Below are 16,346 nucleotides of genomic sequence, written 5' to 3'. Positions count from 1 at the left end.
ATCAACATCTCGGAACTTACAAGGATAATGAGAATTACAACTCTTAAAAAAGAGTTTAGCCAACATACCTCAATTGAGCTTCCTTAAACTCTAACACGTTCCGGAATTCTTAGAAACTTCAATCTATTTTAGAAATATAACAAATTGAACCACAATTAGGAAGATGATTATGGTTCTAGCTCATTTGAGCATTTTATCAAACACTAGGTGTGCATTAAGGTTTCAAGGCCCTTTTTATGGAGGATTTCATCATCCTACAACCCAATATTTACCATTTTTATCTCAACAATCTTTCTACATCCTTTGATAACACATGTATGTAAGATAACCAATCCTCTTGCCCATAAATTATCTTGCTTATTATCCATTTCTGCACAAAATTTGAAATTGAGGGTTAGGATGTAGAATCTTACATCTAGGATGAAGACCTAGTGAGTTTCCCTTCTTAATCTTCCAAAACTTGGGCAAGAATTGAAGGACAAATATTGGAGAAAACCTTCTCACTCTAGGGCACCCTCTCTCACTCTAAAATGTCAGATAATAGCTCAAAAATGATCCAAAGATTGTATTTAACGAAATAGGGTCGGATTTTAAAAACCCAAAAATGAAGCTCCGGAACAAGGTATGCGATCGCATAACCGATGTGCGGACTATAATTGGTTACAAAATATCCAAAAGAACTGTCTGTGTATGCGGTCACTATGCGGTTCGCATAACTGTTATGCCGTCGAATAATGCACCGCATAACAGTTATGCGGTCGCATAGTCGACCACATAGTTGCTTCCAACTGACCCAATTAACTGCCTCACTCTGCGGCCATTATGCGGTCCGCAGAGTGGTTCTGCGGTCGCATAATGGACCGCAGAATTGCACTGTTCCACCAAAATATTTTCTTTACTTTCCGTTGCATTGTTCAACCCAAAACACATAAGCCTAATCCGACACCATGAAATATTATAAAATTTACCGGGCTTAACACTTAAGTACTTCAAAATTACACTCCCACCCTCCCCTTTTTTCAGGATACAATTCCCTCTCCCCAACTCACAAAATCTTTCAGGCCCAAATTTCCTCTCTTCATCACCTTCTCTACTGAGAGAAAGTTGGCGCAATCAGAACAACAAAGGTTCGTACTTCGTCATATTCTTTTTATTTTCAGTTGCTCTATATATCCTTTATTTACTATTCGTTAAAGAGTTCATACTCAAAATTATTTAAGATATGCTTGCGGATTTATGTATTATTACTAGTATTGTGTTATATTTTGGTTCAATTTTGTGTGGGTTCCTTCGCTTGAGGTCTAATTGTAATTTTACCCTTTTAAGAATTGTTGTGGGGGAATCCTGTGCGCGTTTAAATGGAGGCTCTCTAGTGAGAGACTGTATATTTGTATTAGGTGGTATTTGGGAGATCTTTGGTCTTTTACGGTTGATTGAAGTTTTCCCTATTTTGGCTATTGGATGGATTATATATTTAGAATTTTGAAGTACGGGGAACAACGCAATGCATTCTTTCTTTGTCCAACGACTTTGAGCACTACTAAGTTTTGGGTTTGATTTTTGAATTGTTTGTAAGTTGGTCGAGCTTGGGGATTGATGGTCTAATGGTCTAGGAATTGATTTTTTGTTTTCCTTCTTGTTATAATTAAGTAGAATTTTGATTCCCAGCCTCTTCATAATGTAGTACTCTAATTAATGTTTAATCAAGGCTGCTTTACGGGATACTAGTGTAATTTTCTGATATTAGTTAGCATTGTTTACTATTCACGAACTGCCATAATCACAGACCAACATGAGGAATTTGGTAGATGGTCTAGACTATCGGCTCTCGCCTTTGTTGACAAACTAATGTAAAATGAGAAGAATGAGGTACAATCTTCTAAGTTTGGTTTTCTGTTGTATATTTGCAACTATTGCATCCTTGTATATAAAAAATGATTAGAAGATGATTGCATACTCAGTACAATTACATTAACTTTTGCATATGCTCAGGTGATTGTTGTAGAAAATTACTCCAATGGATCAAAGGATAATCTAAAGCAACGGATTGATCATCCAAGATTTGAGCTAATTCGTGAAGGTAAAGCACTCCTTGTGTTTGCTTCTACAAATGTGTCTGGATTTCTTTTTATTCATGAGTACTTTTGATCAAATAAATAAAGCATCTAAATAATTCCAACATGTTTGTTTAACCGTGATTATCAGTGAAAATCTAGAGATTAAACTTTAGTTAGTAGTTCCGACTTTGAGTTAAGACTTATCTGAAGCATCTAGAAATGATTATAAAGAAAATTTCAATGATTAGTCAGAACTATCTTTGTTATACTCCTTCCTGTTTCCCTTTTCATGATGCATGTGTTATTTGGGTGCAAACAAGCATGGTGAATAAAATTTCTTTCGCTGGTGAATATGTGGGCAAAGGTTTCAGGATTGTTGTAAGTTATGCTTCTCAACTCATTTCTTGGCCAGGTGTTCGTTTTAGAGAAAGCTTATTTTTTGTATAACAAACTTCACGACTTATAGAAAGCGCGAATAATTGGAAGAACATTTGCAGCATTGAACACTACTTTAAGTGAAACAGAAAATGGTAGCCTCGGGAACAAGTAACACATTTGGCTCATTGACATCTTTCTACATACGTGGCTAAAGGTGGATGCAAACTTGATGTACTAGTCTAAACTCACAACACACATAAATATGTGGTGGTTTTCTATTAAATTGATTGCATTTGGATTTTTCTTATCCCTAAGACTACTGGTTACTGAAATATACAACAATTTTAAGAAATAAGAAAGGTCCCTGACACTCTTATGTGATCGTTGGTTCTGCTATCTATTTTGTCAACTCCAATTATATGAAGGGCATGTTCTAATTATTTAATTAGCATAATGATATTGCTTTCTTATAATTTTGAAGGATACTGAGATGGTTAACTGATGAAAAGAAAACTACTAAAAGAAACTAATCAAATAAGAATTCCAAATTCGATTGTTGAGATGTCACTAAGTTATCTCCTACATTTTCAATCCTTTCACTTCTTTTCCCTTGGTTACTGTATGTTATTAAGAGTAATTTATTTCGTATTCTCTTGCAGTGTTACTGATACAGATACTAATGGAATTCATGTCGGTGAAATTTGATTAAGTCCCTTAACAAATTAGACGTTGAAGTAAGTTGGTAGCATATAAATTCTATTTTTTCTGTTCAAGTTTGGAACTTTTTTGTTGCTTCTTTTGTTTGAAGTTAGCTCCAAAAGATTTTGACACTGGCTTGGTTTGTTTAACTAATTATTAGTGTAATGACCCGACCGTTCGTTTTGAGTATTACAACCTTACTTCCCCCTTTATTGCTCAAATTGTACTTTACAGTTGTTGTGTGAATTGCCGGGGTAAATGGTTCGGGTCCGTGAGGTTTTGGAATGAATTGGAACACTTAGTTCCAAGGTTTAAAGCTTAAGTTAAAATAGTGACCGGATGTCTACTTATATGTAAACGATCCCAGAATGGAGTTTTGATGATTTCAATAGCTCCGTATGGTGATTTTGGACTTAGGAGCGTATCCGGAAAATTATTTAGAGGTCCGTAGTGGAATTTGGCTTGAATTGCCGAAAGTTGAATTTTTGGGAAGTTTGACCGGGGGGTTGACTTTTTGATATCGGGGTCGGAATCCGATTCTGGAAATTGGAATAGGTACGTAATGTGAAATGTGACTTGTATGCAAAATTTGAGGTCAATCAGACGTGATTTGATGTGTTTCGGCGCAAGTTATAAAATTTGAAGTTTCAAGGTTCAATGATTTCGAATGGAGGTGTAATTCGTCGTTTTGACATTGTTAGGTGTTATTTGAGGCCTCGAGTAGGTCCGTGTTATGTTATGCGACTTATTTATACAATTGGTTGAGGTCCCGGGGGCCTCGGGTGAGTTTCGGACGTTTAACGGATCAAATTTGGACTTAAGGAAATGCTGGAACAGCTGCCCACTGGTGTGATCGCACCTGCGAAGCCGCATGTGCGTGAAATAAGCCGCAGAAGCGGCCAAGAGTGGGACTGGGTAGTGCTCGCAGGTGCGAGAAATTTGCCGCATCTGCGAGGCCGCATGTGCGAAGGTGTTGGCGCAGATGCGGACTGGGGTTGGCCTGGGGCGAACGCAGGTGCGAAGGGTTTGCGCATCTGTGAGCCCGCAAATGCGAGAAGGGTGCCGTAGATGCGGGGTTTTGAAAGTTTGGCATTGTCCGCAGGCGTGCAATTTGTTCCGCAAATGCGGATGCACAGGTGCGAGCCCAGGCACCGCAGGTGCGGAAATGCCTGGGCAGTATTTAAAACGAGGGTTCCAAGATTTTTTCTCATTTTGGATATTTTGGAGCTCAGTTTGGTCGATTTTGGAGAGGAAATTTTCCACACAAATTGGGGTAAGTGTTCTTAACTCCCTTGTGATTATATTCCATGAATTAATCTTCATTTTTGGTGTAAGATTATTGAATCTTCAAGAGAAATAGAAGAAAATTTCTATAATGTCACAAAATAAAATTTTCAAGTTTGAATACCGATTTGGAGTCGGATTTGAGTGAAATTAGTATGGTTGAACTTGTAATTGGATGTGTTATCATATTTTGTGAGTTTCGTCGGATTTCGAGATGTGGGCCCCACTGGTGATTTTTGGGGCGTAATTTCGGATTTTGTGGAAAATATTAGCATTTTGATATGGAATTAATTCCTATAAATTATGTGGATTAAATCAAATTAATTGTTTCTAAATTCGAGCCGTTTGGAAGTTGATACGCGCATAATGGAATTTCTGGAGTATTGCGTAGCTTGCTCGACTTTGGATTCGGCTTGTTCGAGGTAAGTAACTCTTCTAATCTTGGAGTTGAGGGAATGAACCCTGAATATATGTATTTTTGTAAATTTTTGGGAGGTGACGCACATGCTAGGTGACGGGCATGCGGGCGTGCACTATAGAAATTGCGATGTAATTATTTATGTGTAATTTTATAGTTAAATAATCTTGACATTTTCCATGCGGTTTTATGTGTTAAAGAAATTGAGCTGAAAAGCATATTAAAAATCATGTTGAGGCTATGTACCAGTATTATTGGGACCCACATAGGTCATATTGCTGTGAATTATTGTGTTAAATTAAAATTCGTACTCAGTCATATTCATTTCATTGCATATCATATCTCAGTCTCTGTTGTTATTTATTGATACATCATATCATTATTTTTGGGCTATTTTTCATGACATTATGAGCCCGAAAGACTGGAGAGATTGATGACTGAGTGAGGTCGAGGGCCTGATATTTGAGGATATTTATGGGATCAGGTTGCACACCGCAACATGTTGCATATTTATGGGATCGGGCTGCACGCCGCATCATGTTTGATATCGGCCGAGGGCCCGATTATGAGGATGAGTGTGGATCGGGGCTGCCCGCCTGCATCATACTTTATTATTATAGCACGTGAGTTGTCCGTGCAGCACGTGAGTTGTCCGTGCAGATTATAGCGCTTGGGTTGTAGGAGCCCCTCCGGAATCTGTACACACCCCCAGTGAGTGCAGGTACCTACTGAGTGCGAGTGCCGAGTGCTGAGTGACTAGAAGGCATGAGTGATTGTGAGGTATGCCCGAGTGGCAAGAGTGATTGCGAGGTATGCCCGAGTGGCACGAGTGACTGTGAGGTTTGCCCGAGGGGCTGTTTATGATTTTATCACTGAGTTGCATCGCATTGGCATGCACACATGACATACAGGCATATAGAGGTATTTCCTCATGCTGTACTGCATCACATCATTCATGATTTTTCACATATTTTGGCAGATGGCATAGTGATGCATTTGTTTTACACGGGTTATCCGGAAGGAAAATGAAATATCTTATTTATTATTGAAAAGATTTTGGGGATAAATTTATTGCTTTCAAACTACTCATATTTTTGGCAACTCCGGCAAACGATTTGGGTTTTCACTAATGTATTTGAAAGAAAGAACTATAATTTTTGAAATCATGATTTGGCTGAGCATTTTATCTCTGAGTTACTTCTGGTATTATTTGCTTTATGTTGTTGTGGACTATTGGTTGTGGACCCGACCTTGGTAGAAGCTCGTCACTACTTTCAACCTACGGCTAGGTTTGTTACTTACTCAGTACATGGGGTCGGTTGTACTGATGCTACACTTCTGCACATTGCGTGCAGATGTTGGCTGTTGTTGTTGCTGTGCTCGATGGTTGCGGGACTTGAAGATGTACATGCGTTCCTGTTGTAGCCGCCCCTTGTTCAGGGTAGCCTTAGAGTGAGTGTTATAGTTGTGGTATTTTTGAAAGTGCTTAAGAAGAATACAATTGCTTATGGGCCGTATGGCGTTGTGGTTCTATGATAAGGTTTGTAGGGTGAGTTGTGGTTAAAGATCGTGGTATTTTAGCAAGAAGTATCAATTTGAAGATAAATTCGGAAGGGACTCGGAGAAAATAGGACATCTGGGTAGTAGGTTGGATCAGTATGATAATGGATATGATCGGTTCTTTGGGTGCTTATGACGTGAGGGTTTTCTATAATTGCTTTGTGGCAATACACCTGGACTTGGCGAACTGCGTGGCTTGGTTGGGTTAGAGAAATTTAGTTTTAAGGGCTTGATTATGTGCAAATGAATTCCAAAGTATTCTTGATGGTTTCTATCGGTGTGGAGAACGTGTTGTGAATTGTGATTTCCTCCTGGAAAGAAGCAAGAGAAAGGTTTCTAACTAAAATAGTATGTAAATTATTGGTGACTCAAAGTTGATAATAAAATTCTTATGCTTTTCACATGATGGCAAGATAGATGTTATGTGTTGTACGAAAGCTAGATTTTTCATGTACAAGGTGGCAGTACAGTCTTGAAGAGAAGGTAACGAATGTTGGACAACTTGGACAGTTTCAAATAACTAGATGAATACTATTACTACTTGGTGTTATATGAAAAAGGGGCAGACTTCAGAAGGCGCATTGTATTTTGACTTACAGATGTATAAATTAGTATTGTGGTACTCACATTGTTGATAGACTGCTAATATTCAAATTTTATCAAGTGGCACGGAAGAACTTTTAAAGTATTTCTCGTGGGATGATCGTGTATGAGAGAGGTGTTAGGCATTCGGGCGGTGGAAATGGAATCAAATATGGTGATTCGCGTGTTCTATAGATTTGGAGATTGGGAGTTCCCAGGAGCAGATTGTTTCATGGCTGTGGACTGTAAAGTTGTGGCCGGAGCTAGCCAGATGATAGAATGTGTTATGATTCAGTTATTTTCGATTTTCGGAAGAAGTTTTATCTATTTGTGGGTAACCCGAGTTGATTTGGCGGTCCGTTAGTAGGCCTAATTAAGATGTGTATTCTACACCGAGCCGGAATGGTTGGCTCCATACTGCTATTGTTGAGGGATGTGTCATTCGGTTGATGTTGAGCTTATTCGTGTCCTGAGATGATCTGTGAGTTACTCCTTTATGCTACGAGGAGTTGTGATTCATTGGTTATGTGCACAGATGGTGCAGTTCTATTTGAGCTTTATAGCGGAATTTGAGTGTGATGAGTATTTGGGTATTACATGATCGATAGCGTAATGGTTATGTCCTTTCAGGTTTTGTGTGGTATTTTTGTCATTTGCCTCTCTGTCGTTATTTATTTGGAGCAGGGTGGCTCGGAGTATATAACATGAACCTCGTGTTAGAATCGGGTGATGGTTCTACTGTGTATGATTAATTTTCAGCGTTTCTTTGTGGAGGTACTTGTTAAGCTGGCGGGGGAGTTCTCTCATTTGGGTCATTTTTCCATGACAGGGTACATTTGAATTGTTGCGTATTAGTGCACGGATGGCACAAGTTGTGGCTCTGAGTTATATTGGTGAGGCATGTCTATGGAACAGTTGAGTTTAGTAATATAAGGTCATTGGACATAGAATGGGTACTATCAGGTTTGATTTCGGTATATTCGGGAGTATAATATTGAAAGTCGGCTCAGAAAGGGATTATGGTTCTGGTTGGGGCGAGAGGGCTCCATGACTTGTTGATCTGGTAAGTGGTCATGAAATTTCGCGTGTTTCTTTTATTATCAACAGTGTACGAAAGTTTTGGGATGAGGTTTGGTTCGATATGAGTTTAATACTAGTATGCAGTTGGTTTTGGAGTAGTCACTGCGATCAGGAATGGTGCTACGAGCATGTGAGTTGTGTAATATGTTGGTTGATTATATCCGTGGTTATAGTTATAGCTCGATACAACTTGTTTGGACTTATACGGTGTGTAAATGTAAGATTTGTGCCTTGAAAGAAATTTTAAAGGTTGAAAATTAAACTCCAAGGTTTATGGGCTAAGGTTAAATTAATAATTTTTAGTTGCATTGTGTAGTCAAGCCTTATCTGGGATAGGGTGACGCGGGTTCACCCCCGGGTACGTGTGTGGTAAGATGGAACGGTGATTTGATGGCTTGAAAATAACTCTTGGCACATTCGAGGACGAACATATGTTTAAGTGGGGGAGAATGTAATGACCCGACCAGTCGTTTTGAGTATTACAACCTTGCTTCCCCCTTTACTGCTCAAATTGTACTTTACAGTTGTTGTGTGAATTGCCGGGGTAAATGATTCGGGTCCGGTGAGGTTTTGGAATGAATTAGAACACTTAGTTCCAATGTTTAAAGCTTAAGTTAAAATAGTGACCGAATGTCGACTTATGTGTAAATGACCCCGTAATGGAGTTTTGATGATTCCAATAGCTCTGTATGGTGATTTTGAACTTAGGAGCATGTCCGAAAAATTATTTGGAGGTCCGTAGTGGAATTTGGCTTGAATTGCCGAAAGTTGAATTTTTAGGAAGTTTGACCCGGGGGGGGGGGTTGACTTTTTGATATCGGGGTCGGAATACGATTATGGAAATTGGAATAGGTTCGTAATGTGAAATGTGACTTGTGTGCAAAATTTGAGGTCAATCGGACGTGATTTGATGTGTTTCGGCGCAAGTTATAGAATTTGAAGTTTCAAGGTTCAATGATTTCGAATTGAGGTGTAATTCATCGTTTCGACTTTGTTAGGTGTGATTTGAGGACTCGAGTAGGTCCGTGTTATGTTATGGGACTTGTTGATACAATTGGTTGAGGTCCCGGGTGTCACGACCCAACTGGAGGGTCATGACTAGCACCCGGGCCATACTTGCCGAGCACCAACATACATTTTATCTAACCTTCCTTATTATCTTTAAGGGCCGACAAGATCAATATAAATAGTAGACATGGATCATGAACATCCAACAATGAAAGATAATGTCATGAACATACATAACATGGGACGACAAGACTGTCAAGAAACTATATATAAGGTACGAGCTACCATGCTGCCATGAAAGACTATACAACAAAAATCAGCCGACAAGGCATTCCAAACCATACATAAGTCGACACCTGTCTATGAGCCTCTAAAAGAACATAAGTGCTACAACATTGCCGGAACAGGGCTCCGACATACCCATAATGTCTATAACAAAAATGCATACCAAGACCACGGCAAGTCTGGAGAAGGGATCTCGCCAATAACCGCTGAACCGGATAACCTACTGTGATGGGGGAGCTGCGTCTACCCGTCTATCAGGACCTGCCGCACGACATGCAGCGTCCACAAATAAAAAGGACGTCAGTACGAATAAAGTACCGAGTATCTAAGGCAGGAAAGCATAGGTAAGAACAGTAATGTAAACAGGGATAGAGAATATACAACCTGTGACATCTGGGTACCTCTGAGGGCTACTGACATGAAATACATGATACATACATATATATTCATAAACTTTTAAAACATACATCTTTATGGGCATCACCATCATCATATCGTACCCGGCCGTAATAGGCTCGGTAAAACGTACCCGGCCATCATAGGGCTCGGTAGAATCGTACCCGGCCATGTGGAGCTCGGTAAAACCCAGCTGATCAGTGGTTGCACAATAGGTGCCGTACCCGGCCGACTATAGCGCGGCTCGGTAGAGTAAAATAGATACATATATATGATGCATGCTGGACTCATTGGAATCACATTTTTAACCTTTCGGAGTGACATAAGATCGGTATCCTTCGTACACATTATTAGGATTAACTCTTCATCAAGAATCTTATAAGAATCAGGAACTACCAACAACATTGATAATATAAGAATAAGAGAAGTAACATCAATATCAATCATTTCATAAGAAGGGCAGCAATGTAAGTACTGCTAGCTTCTAAGAGTAGAGTATCTTTGGGAGCTCGTTCATTACATTATGTACAATTGGAGTCGTGCAAAAAAATGAAGGGGATAGCCTCACATACCTTGTATATACTGCCCAACCTTAAGCTATGCAAATGTCACGACTCCTTAGTCTACAATAAGAGAAATGACACTATCATTATCGTTTAAGCGTCGTAACTATTATGTATCGACCGCAACCTATTTTACGATGAAACGGACAGCACCTTCCCTATTTATATGACTTCCCACAAGTCAATACAATCACCAAACAGCCCAAACAACATCATTAATAATCATATTGAGCCTCCAAAACAGTCCACCAACTAACAACATTACTACCAAGCCTTTCGATATATATATTTCACAAGTTCTAGCATCAACGACTTAGCCACAACTTGGATAATCTTAAATATATATAGAGTAAGAGGTTCCTTACCTTTAAACAGAAAGAACAACTCCAATTTGACCTTAATTTTCCACGAAATATCCCTTCAATTCTGCCACAAGAACAAGGAAGCGAAACTAGCAATTAATTCGGGTTTTTCGGCACTAGAATTACTTTAGAAGACTTGAAATCACCTAGGGTTGATATTAAAAACTTGAAGGTGTATTTACAGAACATAAAACACTTAAAACAACCTCCCACACGAGCTGGAACAACACAAAAAATCAGCAACAACAAGAAGAACAAGAAACTTACTAGCGCCACGGGATTTCCGACATTTGATTTGTGTTGTTTGCCCTTTGTTTGGGTCTTGGATCATGAGAGAACCTTGAGAGACTGTTTTTAGGGTTATAAGGTCTGAATATACTGAAAAATAATGACTTAAAATGGGGTTGAGGTATCTTATATATGTCCATATGTCTTAAACCGCCTTTGTGGGCCCCATAGAGAGCAGCTTGGCGCACTCTCGCGAAAACGCGAATATCTCTCTATTCCGAGATCGTATCGACGAACGGTTTAATGCGTTGGAAACTAGACTCATAGATCTTCAATTTGATAGGTAGATCACCCCATAATTCCAAGCACATTGGGAGAAAAATGCAGTAACATTTGACCTAAAGTTTAAGTAAAATTATAAACCTAAGTTGCGACAACTTTTATCGACTTTTGTTTCATAACTCGCTTGACTTCAAGACTTATGATACGGATATTATATGATTCAAATACATTAAAACAAGACCTCTTGGGACAGATAATCACCTCTAGTGTTACTCGAAAATACAGGTTACAACATCCTTGATTCGTTTAACTTCTAATACTTGTTAACCACTCTTATACACCCTTGTATCGTTTAAGATCAATAGGATTAACTTCTTATCATCTCAAAGATAATCTCTTCTTGGATTTACATCGACTAACTTACGGCATGATCTATGGTATGCGAATTTGGGTTGTAACAGCTTAGTTGTATATCAAGGAAATAGTCAGGCTACATGGTACTCCAGTTTCTATCATTTAACTACTGCCTACTAGTGTGATCGCACCTGCAAAGCTTTTGATCGCATGTGCGAAGCCGCATGCGCGTGAAATAAGCCGCAGAAGCGGCCAAGAGTGGGTCTGGGCAGTGCTCGCAGGTGCGAGAAATTTGCCGCATCTGCAAGGCCGCAGGTGCGAAGGTGTTGGCACAGATGCAGACTGGGGTTGGCCTGGGGCGAACGCAGGTGCGAAGGGTTTGCGCATCTGTGAGCCCGCAGATGCGAGAAGGGCGCCGCATATGCGGGGTTTTGAAAGGTTGGCATTGTCCGCAGGCGCGCAATTTGTTCCGCAAATGCGGATGTGCAGGTGCGAGCCCAGGCACCGCAGGTGCGGAAATGCCTGGGCAGTGTTTAAAACGAGGGTTCCGAGATTGTTTCTCATTTTGGACATTTTGGAGCTCGGTTTGGGCGATTTTGGAGAGGAAATTTTCCACACAACTTGGGGTAAGTGTTATTAACTCCCTTGTGATTATATTCTATGAACTAATCTTCATTTTTGGCATAAGTTTATTGAATCTTCAAGAGAAATAGAAGGAAATTTCTATAATGTCACAAAATGAATTTTTCAAGTTTGAATACCAATTTGGAGTCGGATTTGAGTGAAATTAGTATGGTTGAACTTGTAATTGGATGGGTTATCGTATTTTGTGAGTTTCGTCGGATTTCGAGACGTGGGCCCACTGGTGATTTTTGGGGCGTAATTTCGGATTTAGTGGAAAATATTACCATTTTGATATGGAATTAATTCCTATAAATTGTGTGGACTGAATCAAATTAATTGTTACTAGATTCGAGCCGTTTGGAAGTTGATACGCGCAGAATGGAATTTCTGGAGCATTGCTTAGCTTGCTCGACTTTGGATTCGGCTTGTTCGAGGTAAGTAATTCTTCTAATCTTGGAGTTGAGGGTATGAACCCTGAATATATGTATTTTTATGAATTGTTGGGCAGTGACGCACATGCTAGGTGACGGGTCTGTGGGCGTGCACTATAGAAATTGTGACGTAATTATTTATGTGTAATTTTATAGTTAAATAATCTTGACATTTTCCATGCGGTTTTATGTGTTAAAGAAATTGATCTGAAAAGCATATTAAAAATCATGTTGAGGCTATGTACTAGTATTATTGGGACCCACAGAGGTCATATTGCTGTGAATTAGTGTGTTAAATTGAAATTCATACTCACTCATATTCATTTCATTGCATATCATATCTCAATCTCTGTTGTTATTTATTGATACATCATATCATCATTTTTGGTCTATTTTTCATGACATACTGGACAGATTGATGACTGAGTGAGGCTGAGGGCCTGATTTGTGAGTATATTTATAGGATCGGGCTGCACGCCGCAGCATGTTGCATATTTATCGGATCGGGCTGCACGCCGCAACATGTTTGATATCGGCCGAGGGCCTGATTGTGAGGATGAGTGTGCATCGGGGCTGCCCGCATGCAACATACTTTATTATTATAGCACGTGAGTTGTCCGTGCAAATTATAGCGCTTGGGTTGTAGGAGCCTCTCCGAAGTCTGTACACACCCCTAGTGAGTGCAGGTACCTACTGAGTGCGAGTGCCGAGTGCCGAGTGCTGAGTGACTGGGAGGCATGAGTGATTTTGAGGTATGCCCGAGTGGCACGAGTGACTGTGAGGTTTGCCCGAGGGACTGTATATGATTTTATCACTGAGTTGCATCGCATTGGCATGCACACATGACATATAGGCATAGAGAGGTGTTTCCTCATGCTGTACTGCATCACATCATTCATGATTTTTCACATATTTTGACAGATGGGCATAGTGATGCATTTGTTTTACACGGATTATCCGAAGGAAAATAAAACATCTTATTTATTATTGAAAAGATTTTTGGGATAAATTTATTGCTTTCAAACTACTCATATTTTTGGCAACTCCGTCAAACGACATGGGTTTTCACTAATGTATTTGAAAGAAAGAACTATTATTTTTGAAATCATGATTTGGCTAAGCATTTTATCTCTGAGTTACTTCTGGTATTATTTACTTTATGTTGTTGTGGACTATTGGTTGTGGACCCGACCTTGGTAGAAGCTCGTCACTACTTTCAACCTACGGCTAGGTTTGTTACTTACTCAGTACATGGGGTCGGTTGTACTGATACTACACTTCTGCACATTGTGTACAAATGTTGGCTGTTGTTGCTGTGCTCGATGGTTGCGGGACTTGAAGATGTACTTGCGTTTCTGTTGTAGCTGTCCCTTGTTCAGGGTAGCCTTAGATTTATAAAAGTTATGTTTATGTATTATTCAAACAGACTATGTATTTATTTCATTTCCGTTTTGTATACTCTATTCTTAGAAGCTTATGATTTGTACTACCAGTTCTTGGGGATTGTACAAGATTAAGACCTTATTCACTTAAATTGCTTTAATAATTATTATTGAAATTGGATAGTTGGTAATTGGCTTACCTAACGGGTTGGGTTAGGTGCCATCACGACTAGTTGGATTTTGGGTCGTGACAATTAGTTAATGGCTCCTATTTTATCCGTTTATTTCTTCTACTTGAGTTTTCCGGTGCTGTTAGCGTTCAACTTTTCATCTTCCTTTAATCATTCGGTTGGATTATAACTTATACTTTATTTATTGAATTCTAATGTTAGAAAAACTATATAGGTTGACTTATACTTTAATAGTTACATAAGTGGTTTTTTTATTTCATGAATATGGCCAGAATTTATGTTGCCAAGTAGAGTAGTTCGTTGAGGTAAGATTTGTGATGATATACGAGGAATTAACTTTGTACTTTAGCTCTTATTCATGTGATAATGTCCAGCAATTTCTGTTCAATGCCTTGATTAGATCAAGTGACAGATTAATTTGTTAAAAAAATTAGAGCTTTCATCTATTTATGTAACTGGATTTGTGCTTTTGGTTTGTCAAAATGCTAGTCAATTATAAGTTTTTCATCAAAAAATTTTGTTTCATTATTTCAGCTTAGTGATGTGGAGAGCGAGCTTACTTCCCCTCATAGATGTAAGAGTAGCATCAAGCTATAACAATGCAAATCACCAAGTACATTGCACTTTGTATATTTATTTATTGAGGATGAGGATCTACTCTTTATTGTATAATGTTCAAGTTATCATACATTTATTTGTATAATTTTAGTTTGATGTGAATTTAAAATTGTGATGTTTGTTAGTATTGATATTTTTAATGGAATTTGATTTCTGTTGTGAGAGTTATTTAGTAAAATTATTTATTGAATCCTCGAATATAAACTATCAGATAGATATTGTGGTAGTTACAAATTGCCACTATTAATTTTTTTTTTATTAGATTGAGATCAAGTTGTGAGGGTTATAAATTCCCACAAATTATTTTTTTAAAATATTGAAATCATATTATGGAGGTTACAAATTGCCGCTAATTAGTTTTATAAACCGCCACAAATTGAAAATTTATTTTGTGGCGGTCGACATGGAGGTTGTACAAAACTGCCGCAAAAAAGCTTGTGGCGAACGTAACTATGACGTTTTTTGAAACCGCCACAATTTATTTTTTGGGGGTCGAAAACCGTTGCTGATCAACAAAATAATCCCCACAAAATGAGTCTTTTTTTGTAGATGGTGTCACGTATTTTCTAGACAAACAATTAGTTCTTCGGGAGTTTTTGATATATTTTGTACTATCAAATATAGCTCAAACACTTCTGGTATCACGAGAGAAAATCATAATCAAATAAATAATATAAAGACAATTCTAAATTTATAAATGTCAGAAATCAAGAATTTCAATATTTTTACTACCAACTTTGTGACAAATATCTCCTTCAGGGAGAAACGCCATTAACATTTGAATATTTTATATCAAAGCAGCAACCATATAGTCATTACATCCTTTAAGAAAATATACATGAGTTGTTATTTTATTCGGGGTAGTTAATAACAACTAATCATAATATATCAATGTGGTTGTAGTAGAAAGTATTCTATAAGAATGCTTTTGCCTTAGAATGATACTTAATAAAATTATCCAAGATGTTTTACGTACAACAAGTACGTGTGGCAATGATCTTTATGCTATAAAAATAATATTTATATCCTCTATTATTCTATCTCTTCAGAAGGTGAGTTGTGGTATTTCTTCATTCATTCCAGGGAATGAAAATGTGCTTCAAAAATAACTTTGAATAGCTCATTATTTTGTTTAAGCATAGAAAGATATTGCTTCAAAATATTTTCCTACTTCAGGAGGAAATTTCAATTGTGTTACTTTTTTAGAAGCAAATATAAAATATAAAATATTGAGTATATATTCTCTCAATCATAATAACTCTTCTGGAGGCGAATTGTAATATATTTACAACAAGAGAACGTTCATATTTATGGCTTTATTAATATTATCACATTCACTTCAGGGAATAGATTAATATTTATCAAAAATTCTCATCATTGAGGAAATCGAACATAATTACCGAACGCGCACTAATCACATCAAATTGTGATGCTTCAACCTTTTTTTAAAATATTTACTACTTCAGGAGCAAATCGAGGCGTGCATGTAATATTGAGAATATTTCTCTAGCTTATCTTTAATTGTAATCATAGAAAGCCTAAATTATCACTTCTTGTGATCATA

General features: G+C 38.1%; 1 long non-coding RNA gene across 4 annotated transcripts; it reads left to right on the top strand.

The window, feature by feature from the left end:
• The first annotated feature begins 976 nt into the window (after positions 1-976).
• Positions 977-14,912, top strand: LOC107783825 (uncharacterized). Of its 4 annotated transcripts, XR_012701747.1 has the most exons (6): positions 977-1,127; positions 1,787-1,869; positions 1,993-2,080; positions 3,095-3,169; positions 12,507-12,594; positions 14,699-14,912. It is a non-coding gene; the product is annotated as an uncharacterized LOC107783825 (long non-coding RNA). The 4 variants fall into 4 exon arrangements; XR_012701748.1 differs by lacking the exon at positions 12,507-12,594 and having other exon boundaries at positions 14,699-14,910; XR_012701746.1 differs by lacking the exon at positions 14,699-14,912 and having other exon boundaries at positions 12,507-14,169.
• Positions 14,913-16,346: the final 1,434 nt, after the last annotated feature.

Source organism: Nicotiana tabacum, chromosome 2 (genome assembly GCF_000715075.1).
Source record: "Nicotiana tabacum cultivar K326 chromosome 2, ASM71507v2, whole genome shotgun sequence".
In the NCBI taxonomy this organism is placed as follows: domain Eukaryota; kingdom Viridiplantae; phylum Streptophyta; class Magnoliopsida; order Solanales; family Solanaceae; genus Nicotiana; species Nicotiana tabacum.
The sequence above is the reverse complement of the archived record's forward strand: the minus strand, read 5'-3'. Positions and strand labels throughout refer to the sequence as shown.